Raw genomic sequence first — 13,044 nt, forward strand, 5'->3', positions numbered from 1 at the left:
ACCTATACATAATGTAGTCAAAGAAGCATTGAGTTGGAACTCAGGAGACCTGGGTCTGTGTTCCATCTCTATCACTAACTAGATGTGCTTAGAAATAATTTAGTGGGTCAGTGGATAGAACACTGGGGACCTGTAGTTCAAATTCAAACCTCTTTCCTCCCTCCCCCCCCAACCCAAGGAGAGGGTAGATTAGAATAGGCAAAGCTAACTTAATAGAAATAAAAATGATGGGAGAAGACCAACATAAGCAAATTTTGAAGGACAGGGAGTCAAGAAAGGAGTTAGAAGGGAGAGGGTATAAAAGTAGAGAAGGAGGGAAGAGTCATGAATCCTCCCAGCCCAAACTTTTCTTAAAGTGGGAACAGGTTCTGTGCTGAAAAAATTGCCCCAAGGCTACGGAATGACAAGTGGCTCTGTTACAAACATATCACATCATTATCTTATTTATACTTGAATCTCTCTTATCAATCAATCACTTGGTTTATTTAAAACAAAAGACTTTGGTTCTTGATTTTAAAAAGAAAGAATTTTCAAAGAGGGAAAAATATCTCAGACACAAAGTCAATGAAATTAAATGCTACTATATTTAAGATAACAGCCTTCTAACCAAAGAAGAAAAAAAAAACTTTTAAAATTAGACTTGTTCTTATTAACTACAAGCCCACTGCCAGCCTAGCTCCAAAGGCCTGTGAGTTTTGACCTGTGGGGAGAATGGACAACTTTTCCCCTGTGGTTAACCTCATAAAAAAAAACACCTGGATATCTGTTTTTAAAACTCCATCCAAAAGCCACTGTGGTGTACTCACAAAGATGAATTGGTCTCTTAATTTCCATCCAAGAAAAAGCTTTTTGTGTAGGCAGCACTTGTCCAACGCTAAGAGTCAGCCTTAATTTTAACCACACCACTTTTGTCAGACCCTAAAAACCACCGGGTGAGGGAGTGGGCTAACTCGAGAGAACATTCAATTTCTATGGCTTAATTGGCATTTAATACAATGATAAATAATTATAAGCAACAGTAGTGACTCATTTCCTCATTTGTAGCATGGGAGCGGTGGAGGGGTTAATGTAATTGCCAACTTATTTCAAGGACCAAACAGAAGAGAGAGTACTTGGTTAGGATATTGGGAGCATGACATATGAGAAGGCAACATGGTGTAGCAGAATGAACCTTGAACTTGGAAACTGAAGTCATCCATACCTACCAGCTGTATGACCTCAGGGCAGTTGGTGGTCCAGTGGATAGAGTGCTAGGCCTGGAGTCCAAAAGACTTCAGTTCCAGCCTCAGATACTTACTAGCTGTGTGATCCTGGGCAAGTCACTTTACCTCTGTTTGTTTCAATTTCCCCAATTATAAAATTGGGATGATAACAGCACCTACCTCCCAAGGTTGTTATGAGGATCAAATGAGATATTATTTGTAAAGCGCTTATTAGCATAGTGCCTAGCACATAGTAGGCATTTAATAAATGCTTTTTCCCTTTCCTCCATCCCACCTAGGAGAAATTGCTTAACGTTTTTAGTCTTCACTTTCAGCATCTGAAAAGTGTGCATATTATTTCAATTACCTACCTCATAGAGTTGTTACAGAAATCAAATGAGATAATACATTGAAAATTCTCAGCAATTATAAATCACATATAAAGGTTTTTTTCACATCATGCCCCACTCTGCTACTGATATGCAAAGCAAAATGGGAAAAATTCTCAAGGTGTTATTAATTGATTTATTCATTCATTCCGCACACACAAGTCAAGAACCTCAGTCATTTCAGCTGTTTCTGACTCTCTGTGACCCCATCTGGAGTTTTCTTGGCAAAGGACTGGAGTGGTTTGCTCTTTCCTTCTCCAGCTCATTTTGAAAATGAGAAAACTGAGGCAAACAAGGTCAAGTGACTTGGACAGGGTCACATAGTTAGTGAATATCTGAAACCAGATTTGAACTCACAAAGAAGAATCTTCCTGACTCAAGGCCTGGAACTCTATCCACTGTACCACCTACCTGCCCAAGTCTGTTATGGACAAAAATTCCATGCTAGATTCCATGGGAGATAATGATACAAAAAATACTTTGCATTCACTTTGTATGAATTTTATATGGTGTTGCCTCCAGTGGGATGAAAGTCAGAAGATGCCTGAAGAGGCTTTCACCTAGCACAATTCTTTGCATTTACTAGAATCTTAATAAATCTTTTTGAATCAATAATAATTTACACCATCTTCCCCTTGGGAGAACCTACTCATATCTGAAGGGTTAGATCAGAAATGTCACTCCAGCACCTTTTCCTGTACTCCATGGGATAAGACCAAGTGTGCAGTGGAGAAATCATCATCGTCATCTCAACAGCAATAGATCATATTTCTTTAGTGCTTTAAAGTTTACAAAGTGCTTTGTATAGGTTATTTCACTTAACCTACACCACAAATCCTGAGAAATAGGTATTGTTATTATCCACATTTTACTGGAGAGGAAACTGAGGAAAACAGACGTTAAGTGACTTGCCCAAGGTCACACATCCAGTAAGTGTCTAAGGCAAGATTTGAACTTAGATCTTTCTGGAGGAATTCTAGACCACTCTATTCTGACCCTTGGACTTACTATTCTATTTTTCCTAGTATCATCTGTCCTGTCAAGATCCTCGGGGTCTGGCCATATGCCCTGTTACTGTCGTTGACTGGCTTTTCCATCTGCCATGAATTGACTATGATCATGAGACTTCCCTTATGTATTGATTCCTCCAACTGGAATGTGAATTCCTAGAGAACAGATTTTCTGTTTGTATCTTCAATGTTTATGATAGTAAGCATTTGATAAATGCCTTTCTGTTTTGTTCCATTCCATGAGCAGGGATCTTTGTATCCCCAATATCTAGCACAGTGACTGGTACATGGTCAGTAAATAAATGCTTGTTGATTAATTGATTGATTTCCTGCCCTCACTGCTTTATAGGTTTTGTTGTTCAGTTTCAGTCATGTCCAACTCTGTTTATACAAGATAATTTAAGAGGAAGTGTTCTGTAAATTTTGAAGTACAAATAAATGTGTAGGATCACTATCCTAGAGCAGGAAATGACCTTGGAGGCCATCTAGTCCAAAACTCATTTTGCTGAGAAGGAAGGTGAATTCCACGGACGTTAAGTTACTTATGTATGGTCACACGGTCCATTTGTGGCAGAGTAGGGATGGTCTTAGTCAGTATCACCTACAAGTACTCTTAAATATTCAATAACAGATGGGATTCCCCACCATGAGACTCTTGATTATGTCCTGTCCATCAACAAACAAATGTTAATTATAACACAGCTCTGATGGAATAAATGTATTGCAGCAATAAGTGTCCCCAGAATACTGAAATATCATAAGTGGAGGTGGGGCAATAGCAAGTATGACAGACAGTTTAAGAAAGATGCCCTTTATACAATGGGACACAAATTGGGCATTGCTTGGAAAAAGAAAAAAGTCAGGTAGCAGAGACTCATCATAGAGTGACTTATTAGAGTATGCATTAGGATAATTGACTGATTTCTATTTTCTAAAGTATAACTAGATAGAGTACCTATCCACTAACATTATTGAGTACAGCTAGGTTCACCATATACACAGTATAGCATCAGTTATCTGGCTAGTGGAACTGAGTTGAAATGGCCCCCACCTGCCTGAATCTCTAGATCCATTTATAAATTTAAATTTTATTAAATTTAAAATGGAAATTTCTTTCCCTCTTCTCCTCCCCTCTGCTTGCTATTGAGAAAGAGGAAGAAACCACCCTGTTACAATACATATAGTGAAGCAAAACAAATTCCCATATTAGTCATGTTCAAGAAAAATGACTTCATCTGTACTCTGAGCTAGATCCATTTTTCAAAATAAGTCAGTTTTTATAAGGAGAACTTTTCTAGTACCTTTTTTTCTAATTGTCTTAGAACTGGCTACATCTTAAGATGTGTGTTAGTTTACAAACAGTGTGGCATGTCATTCTACTGTATTCACCTCTCTTGTCTCTCAGGGAAAGTATTTTGGGGAAGAGTCCAAAAGATCTGCATTCTTGCTTAACTAGATTGTACCTTGTGTTCTTCAATCTGTATGCATGAATGAAGCTAGAAATGTGACAGTCCTTTACATGGGAGCCCTCCAAAAGGTCCCTCTTGTTTAAAATACTCTGGATCAATATCCACTCAAAACTACAGTTCATAAGCCCCAACCACTGTATTATCATTCATAAGTTTAGAGTACACAGTTCAAAGTAAAATATATTTACTGAAATTGCATAGCAAATTGAATGCTAAGAGAAAGAATGTTAAGAGAAACTCACCATGCACACTTGGGGTATAGTTTCTTACAGGTGACCCTACCACATGTAGGAAGTGGGTGCAGAGGGCAATCAAAGAACACATACATAGTCAGGAAGCATTCATGAAGGGCAGTAATCTATGGGGACAGGAAGTCTGAATGAAGGCACGCATTCAGGACATGAGTGGCTAGTAAACACACACAGCCAGGACAGCTGAGATCTCTGATGCCACAGAGCTGCCAGTGACCTCCGGTGATGGCATCGTGCTAATCTCTGTTGGACATCATGTCTCCACTCCTGTGGGGGTCAAATCATCTCTGCTAGGCATCTTTCTTCTCCATTGAGCAGCCCATCTTTTCTCTTCTTGGAAGCTCCTCTGATCTTGCATTCACTGAACTAATATGGTCTGCTGGGTTTTTTTTTTCTTCTTTTCAGTAAATCAGCCTCTTCTAGGCCACTGGGTACTCTCAGTTAAGGTGTGGTGACTAGTAATCATCTCCTTTGCAGGAGAAGCCTAAAGTTCTTTTATTGTGGAGCCCAGAGCGAGAGGCCAACACAGCCTGCCAATGTGGAGAGAAGGACCAAAAATAAAATTCAGAAGACACAAATATAAACAATTACCACAGGGAAGAAAAAAACAAGTCTTCAAAAAGGACCAGTGCAATTTTTTAAAAAGATGATGGAGAATGAGAGATATTAGAGGATTAGAGAAGGGCAGGTGACCAATGTTTTTTAAAAGGAAGAAAATAAGGGATTGCAAACTATGGGACAGGGAGCCTGACATTGATTCCACTTGACTAGAGTGGGAGCTTCCCCAAATGGGGCTCCTTCACTTGGCTCAAGCAGATCCAGATTCATCTGGGAGGAACCTGATCCTTAAAAATATAGGAGAGGGAGGAATCAAGATTTTCTTCTTTTCTCTGGTTCCTGCACTCAGCCTGGAGTTCTGGAGGTAAAAGATGAAGTATAGTTTCCTAAAAAGGATCAATACAATCCTTTCAGAAAAGGTGCTTAGTACACAAATTAGGTATTAGGTATAAAAAAGCTGTTTATTTCTTCTATCATGAAAGGAATGTTTGAAATACAAAAGACTCATAAGTACACATTGACAGATACTTAAAATGTGAAATAATAACTTATCATTCCTCGTATCCTCTCCTGGGAAGTACAGATATCTTCATAGGACTACACAAGTTTTCCTATTTGCCTTGGATACATACTGTCAGAATAATTCACAAAGTCCAAATCTGCTGGCCAGACAGGGGATAGCTTGAAGTTTTCTATTCATTTCAGTTGCAACATCCTCCTAGCCAGTCATATTCTCCTCTGAGGAACTGTTGTAGAAAGCACCATCAGTTCATCAATCAGTAACCGATCTCTTGCACTCCCAAGGAGCAACCAAAGCTGGAAACATCTAGTTTCCTCAGTCCAGAATATACAACAGAATGGGTAGAGGGTGAATTGAGTTCAGTCTCAGATTTGCTTAGGGCAAACATATGTTCTTGCTGCCATATTTGTTTATTTACCATTGCTGAGGGAGAGGGAGAAAAATCCTCTTCAGCCTCAATGGTAGTCCAAGGGAGAATTGGTATTGGCTAAATTCCTAAATTTATTTAATTCTCATGATCTACTCCTCTATTCTACCTCACACAGGGATGATCTTGCCCTTAATCTCCCCTTCACCCACAAATGTTCCACTTCAGTATTCATGAACTGAAATTCCTTTATCTGATCATGGTCTCTTGCTATTCCATCCTTCTCTCTGCCTTACAACCCTTAGCCCTATTGATCATCCTCACCAACCTCCAAGCCCTCTACCCTTCAGATCTTTCCCAGGTCATCAGTCCTGTGCTGACTACACTTTCCTTCCTTCCCCATTTTAACTTCTTGGTGAGTCAGTTCAATGCCATACTATCCTCTGTTGCTGAGTTCCTTTACCCCTTTATTCTATTAATGATCTTGTTCTTTCAAGCCCTAGCCTTGGATGACCTCAGCAGCCCCTGCTTTCTCTCCTATTCACATGGTGAACGAAGCTGGAGGAAATCATGTGTTGACTATATCCACTATAAATTTATCTTATATAATCTCAGTTGGGCTCCCTAGTTGACTCATTATCCCACTCACCACAGTAGCTTTTCTAGACCTTTTCATCTCTCCTCCAACTTCTTGTCTCCTCCCCTCTCCCTTTTACCTGACAACTTTGCTTCATATTTCACTGAAATAATGGAGGACATTGGTCAAGAGTTACTTCTTTCCCCCCTCCTTATTTCATGTCACTTAGATGCTTTCTACCATTATCTCCTCCTTCATGAGGAGATGAAGAGGTGGCCATCCTCCTTGCCACAGCAAATGTTTCTATGTGCACAAGTAATTCCATAGCATTCCCTTCTTCTCCAACAAACTACAACTCTATCATCCCCATTCTTTCATTTATTTTCTTTTTCTTTTTTTAAACTTTTATCTAGTATTTTATTTTTCCCTAGTTATATATAATCTCACTGATTTTCAATTTCTCCTTATCTATTGGTTTTTCAGCTGCCTACAAATATCCCCATGTCTCCCTTATCCTTAAATAGCCCTTGCTTGATCCATCCATCTTTGCTAGATAAATTGCCAGATCTAATGGTCTTTGCTCAACCTTCATGCTTCTTGACACTGTTAATAACTATCTTCTATTTGATACTGTTTTCCCTTTAGGTTTTCATGACACTGATCTCTCCTACCTGTTGATTTTTCCTTCTTAGTTTCCTTTAATGGATCTTCATCTGAGTAGGTTCCTCTTCTCTTCTCCCTCTATGCTATCTCACTTGGTGATCACCTCCTATGGATTTAATTATCTCTATGCTGATGATTCTCAGAGGTATTTATCTAGCCTTAACCTTTCTTCTAACCTTTAGTCTCACATCTCCAACTATCTATTAAACATCTCAAACTGGATGTCCTGTAGATATCTTAAACTCAACATGACCAAAACTGAACTCTTTCTCCTCAAAATTCCTTCCCCCCCCCCCCCCACTGTTTCCTGTTACTGTGGAGGGCACCATCATCCTTTTGGTCATCTAGACTAACATCCTAGATGTCATCCTAAACTCCTCACTCTCTCTAACCAGAATATCCAATTTATTTCCATGTCCTGTTGATGGAATCCTAATAAAACTGCCCCCAGCCCCAATATTATAACTTCCTTAGGGGCCTCACTGAACAGCAGGTGTACTATGTGATGATATCCTAGTCACTGCCTCTAACTAGCCACTACCCCCAGACCCAATTCTCATATTTCTCACAGAAACAGTAAGTCTATCATGAACTCAAATTCCTCACAGAAACAGCAAACATGTCCATGTGTTCAATCACAACCACATCCATCTAATCTCATATAGAACCACAATAACCAGCCAATTAGAAGCAGCACCACCAAGATGCCTATGCAGCAAGTGGACCCCAAAACAATAGAAAAGACTTTCCCTAAGTAGGCATCTGTGCAGTAATAGCAAAGACTGTCCTTTAGGTGAACTTCTGATGTAGAGAGGCTTATTATAATATTATTAACCTATATATATTCCCCCCAAAAGGGTTTATCTGTATGCATTGTGGGCAATTGCGTGTTCAGTTCCACTGAGACTGGGACCCCTTCCCCTATTACATAATCTCTTAACAAATCTCTCCTATATTTTTAATATTAATATATTCTATAATGGTGTATTAGCATCATATACCCTATAATAATCCCTGTCTTGGTCTCACTAGCCTGACAGTTTCTTCTTGGAACTCAGCCCACTTCAGCGAGGCATTACTTTCAATGTGCTTGGGTTAGAGATGGTCTGAGTCTGTGAATTCTTTCAAGGGCACCCCACAACATACCATAAAAACACAACACTGTTGATTTTGTCTTTGCAACATCTCTCTTATATATCCCTTTGTCTCTGAGTTGCCATCAACCTGGTGCAGGCCTTCATCACTGCATACCTTGGACTATTACAAAAAGGCTTCTAGTTATTCTCCCAGAATGGTTCAAGTCTCTGGTTTAAGCTCTACTCAGGTACCAAATTGACCTTTCTAAAGCACAGATCTGACTGTGATGCTCCCTGTCCCATTTAACAAATACCAGTGGCTCCCTTCTACTTCTATGTTAAAACACAAAATTCTCTGTCCCACTTCCTATTTTCCTAATTTTACATTTTAAGCCCTTCGATGTGCTTTGCCATTTGGTGACAGCAGACTTCTCGCTATTCCTCATATAACATACTCCATCTTCTAGCTTTCCAGTTGTCCATCATGCTTACAATGCTCTCCCTTCTCCTTTCTGCTTCAAGGCTTCCCAGATTCCCTCCAAGTCTCAGCTAGTATCCCACCTTCTGCAAGAAGCCTTTACCATACCCCTCTATTCTAATATCTTTCTTCTGTTATTTGCAACTTACCCTGTACATATTTTGTTTGTATATAGTCATTTGCATGTTTAATAATAATCACTTTCATATAGCACTTACTATGTGCAGGCACTATGCTAAGTACTTTACAATTACCATCTCACTTGATCCTCACAATAACCCTGGGATATAGGAGAAGAAACAGAGACAAACAGTGGTTAAGTGATTTGCCCAAGGTCACACAGCTGGTATGTGTCTGGGGTTGGATTTAAACTCTGGTTTTTGCTCCTTTGAGGTAGGAGGGGAGGGGAGGAAGCTTCCTTCAGTTTTTAGCACAGTGCCTGGCATATATAAACAATGTGTTTGCTAACTGATTGACTATGTCCCAAGGAAGAGTGCTCCTTGAAGGAAAAGCCAGAAGCCATCTCTCCTCAGCAGGGAGCAATCAAACTGGCTAACTCTTCCATGGCTCAGTAACCAATCTTCTTTGATATAGTGCATAAGCACAGGAAATCATGAAAGATTGCTTCATCGTCCCAAAGTGTAAGATATGCCAACTCAGCAAGAGGCACAAAAGGTACAAGCCCAAGTCTATCTTTCCTGTTATACTCACCTTTTCAGCCTCCCTGCAGCCAAATATCTTCTGTCCCCAGCAAATCAATTAGGGTGCATCAGGCACATTATTCATATTCTCAATTCTGGATAGTTCTCTAGGGACCTGGGGAAAAAGCAATGTCTATACAAAAGCCTCCCCCAGTGCCTTTAAATAAGGAGTTTCAACAAAGTCTTGGTGGTACATATTTCAATGACCTACTGAAGGTCATGCAAAGAGTTTCAGCATTCCATTCAATACAGTCCTTTAATAATCACCAAGTTAATAGTCTTTTGTGAGATCCTCCATCGTTAGTGGGCCTGGAGATGAGAACTTATCTCCAAATATAGAAGTATACAAATTCAGTATGCAAATGGCACTTCATATAGTTCTCATACGATACCATCTTCCTGTTGTGTTTCATTTTGGTTTCTTTGCAAGGTCCTGTTCCAACTCTAAAGAACAAGGAAAAAGTGAACAATTAAAATGAAAAATTGAACAATTAACAAAAGAAAAAAGTAAAGAAAGTGAAAGGAAAAAAACAAGCTTCCTCCCTCAGAAGGGAAGTTCAGTCTCAACTGAGATCACAGAGCATGCAGAACTCTCCCAATAGGAATTAAAGATTTAGAGTTGACTAAAAGTCACCCTGTTACCTTCAGGTGAGAAACCATACTATCCTGGGTGAAAATTACTCTTAGGTGTCCCTATAACACATCTGGCAACTCAAACCTATCTCTACTAGGTGTCTGCAAATGTATAGAATAAGCCAGAGAGAGGACTGGACAAAATCTTGCCAGGGTCCCCTAAAACATATCACAGAATGGTCTGTTGTTCTCCATTGGTTCCTTATATAATAATAACAAATTCCAAATAGAGGTCAAACATCAAATAATAGGTCAAGTAGAACAAATAAAAATAAATCAAATTCATATAAGTATCAATTATATGCAGGTCTACCTCTACCCTAATTTTTTTTTTTTAAATTAAGGTTAATTGGAGTAAAAACTCTAATTCTGGATGAGTCCCCAAGATTTCTCCTTGAGCCAAGAGAGGATACCTCTCACAACATATCCTGGATCCAGATTCACACAGGCTAGATTTAGTTCCTGGGGAAAATGACTCAAAAGGGAGAGTGGGAGGGGAGGGAGGTCCAATAACAGCTTCAGTAGCTGAAATAGCCAGTCCCACAGCAGAGGGCCTACATCAGGGCTCTAAGCCTTGAGCAATCCACCTTAGAGACCTCATTCTCCTGCCAGCCAGCAGCCCCCTAGGCAAGTGAGCAGTCTGTGTCATGGAGCAAGGTCTCCACCCTAGCCATCATCATGGGCCACTGGTGAGGCCTTGACCCCATCTTCAGTGAAACCTCATCCCTGGGGACTTAAGTGGAGAGATTCTGTTTCCTTGGCAACCCAACAGGAAGGCCCCACCCCTTGGGCAGATTAGTAACAAATTAACTCTTCTGGGGCCTGTTAGCAGAGAAGCCCTATTTCCAAAGCAACCCAGCAGCAAGGCTCTAACCCCAGAGCTAACTAACAGCTAAACCCCAGACCCATGGGAGGCCCCACACCCCCAGTATAAGCCAGAAGGGAAGCTTGCCCACTATAGAAAGCAAACAGCTAAGCCCTGAAGCCCACTGCAAGCCAGTAGTAAGACCCAGAACCCTGGCACAAAAAGCTTGAGACAGTGCAGGACTAGAGTCCAACTCTCACATAAAAACACCAAGCCATAAAAAAATGGCAGAAATAAATGAGCAAAAAAAAAAGTTTTTTTTTAAGTGCTAGGCTATAGAACATTACAATGGTGATAGGGAAGATCAAGGCATAAACTTAGAAGAGGATAATAAATGTCAAAGTGGTTACATGTGAAACCACAAAGAAAAATGTAATTTAGTCTCAGGTCCAAAAAAGAATTCCTGGAAGAGCTTAAAAAGGATTTTAAAAAGTAAATTAGAGAAACAGAAGAAAAATTGGGAAAAGAAACGAGTGATGCAAGAGAATCATGAAAAAGAGAGTTAATCACATGGGAAAAGATATACAAAAATTTACTGAGGAAAGTAATTCCTGACAAAATGGAACTGGCAAAATGGAATAGGAAGCACAAAAGCTCAATGAAAAAATAATTCCTTAAAAGTTAAAATTGAACAAGTGGAAACTAGTGACTCTGTGAGACATCAAGATAAAATAAAAGGAAATCAAAAAAAGCAGAAAAAGAAGAAAATGTGAAATTTCTCACTGGAAAAAAAACAAATGACCTAGAAAATAGATTCAGGAGAGATAACCTAAAAATTATTGGAATACCTGAAAGCCATGATTTAAAAAAAAAAAAAGCTTGGACAACATCTTTCAAGGAATTATCAAAGAAAAAGGCCCTGATATATTAGAACCAGAGGGCAAAATAGAAATTGAAAGAACCCACCAATCACCACTTGAAAGGAAAACTCCCAGGAAAATCATAGCCAAATTCCAGAACTCACAGATCAAGGAGAAAGTATTGCATGCCACCAAAAAGAAACAATTCAAATATCATGGATTTTCAGTCAGGATTAAGCAGGATTTGGCATCTTCCACGTTAAAGAACCAGTCAACTTAGTATATGATTTATCAGAGGGCAAAAGAATTAGAATTACAACCAAGAATCATTTACCAACAAAATTAAATATAATCTTTCAGGGAAAAAGTAATATTTAATGAAATAGAGAACTTTCAAGCATTTCTAATTAAAAGACCAGAGCAGAATAAAAAATTTGACTTCCAAATACAAGACTCAAGGGAAGCACAAAAACGTAAAAAAGGAACAAGAAAGAGAAAACATAAGAAATTCAATAAGGTTAAATTGTTTATATATCTATATAGTAATATTTGTAACTCTTAACAGCTTTATTACAAGAGCAATTAGAAGGAGTATATGTAGACAGAGGGTGTGGATATAAGGTGACTTTCATGGGATGACACCCCCAAAGACAAAATAAAGAGGTGAGAAAGAAAATTGCACTGGAAGGAGGGGGGAATAGAATGGGGTAAATTATCTCACATGAAAGAGACGTGAAAATGTTAGCCCAATAGAGAGAAAGATGGTGGGTGGGGGTGGCAGGCAAAGCTTAAACCTTAGTCTCATCAAAACTGACTCAAAGAGGGAATAACATACATACTCAATTGGATATAGGAATCTATCTTACCTTATAAAGAAAAAGGGACTGAGGTAATAGAACGAGGAGGAGGGACTGGAAAAAGGTAAGATATTTTGAGGAAGGCAATGATCAGAAGTAAAATGCTTGTGAGGAGGGAAAGGTGGGGATAAGAGAGAAATTTGGAAAAACAATAAAAAAACAGCATGAAGGGAAATACACAGTTATCATAGTTATAAATGTGAATGGGATGAACTCACCTATAAAACAGAAGCAGAAAGCAAAATGGATTAAAAAACAATCCTACAATATCTTGTTTACCAGAAACACATTTGAAGCAAAGAAATGCACACGGGGTAAAAAGGTAAGGGGTTGGAGCAGAATCTATTATGCTTCAGCTGAAGCAAAAAAAACAGGGGTAGCAAACTCGATCTCAAATAAAGCAAAAGCAAAAATAGACCTAATTAAAAGAGATAAAGAAGGAAACTATATCTTGCTAAAAGATACCATAGACAATGAAATCATATCAGTACTAACCCTACATGCACCCAATGGTATAGCATCTAAATTTTTGAAAGAGAAGTTGAATGAGTTGACAGGAGGAAATAGATAATAAAACTATACTGGTGGAAGGCCTCAACTTTCCTCTCTCAGAACTAGATAAATCTAA

General features: G+C 39.0%; 1 long non-coding RNA gene across 1 annotated transcript; it reads right to left on the reverse strand.

Moving 5' to 3' along the window:
• Positions 1–5,294: 5,294 nt before the first annotated feature.
• Positions 5,295–10,650, reverse strand: LOC140501717 (uncharacterized). Its single transcript, XR_011966333.1, has 3 exons — positions 10,482–10,650; positions 9,272–9,705; positions 5,295–5,625 (listed from the first exon to the last, which is right to left on the reverse strand). It is a non-coding gene; the product is annotated as an uncharacterized lncRNA (long non-coding RNA).
• Positions 10,651–13,044: the final 2,394 nt, after the last annotated feature.

This window comes from Notamacropus eugenii, chromosome 4 (assembly GCF_028372415.1).
Source record: "Notamacropus eugenii isolate mMacEug1 chromosome 4, mMacEug1.pri_v2, whole genome shotgun sequence".
Taxonomy (NCBI): domain Eukaryota; kingdom Metazoa; phylum Chordata; class Mammalia; order Diprotodontia; family Macropodidae; genus Notamacropus; species Notamacropus eugenii.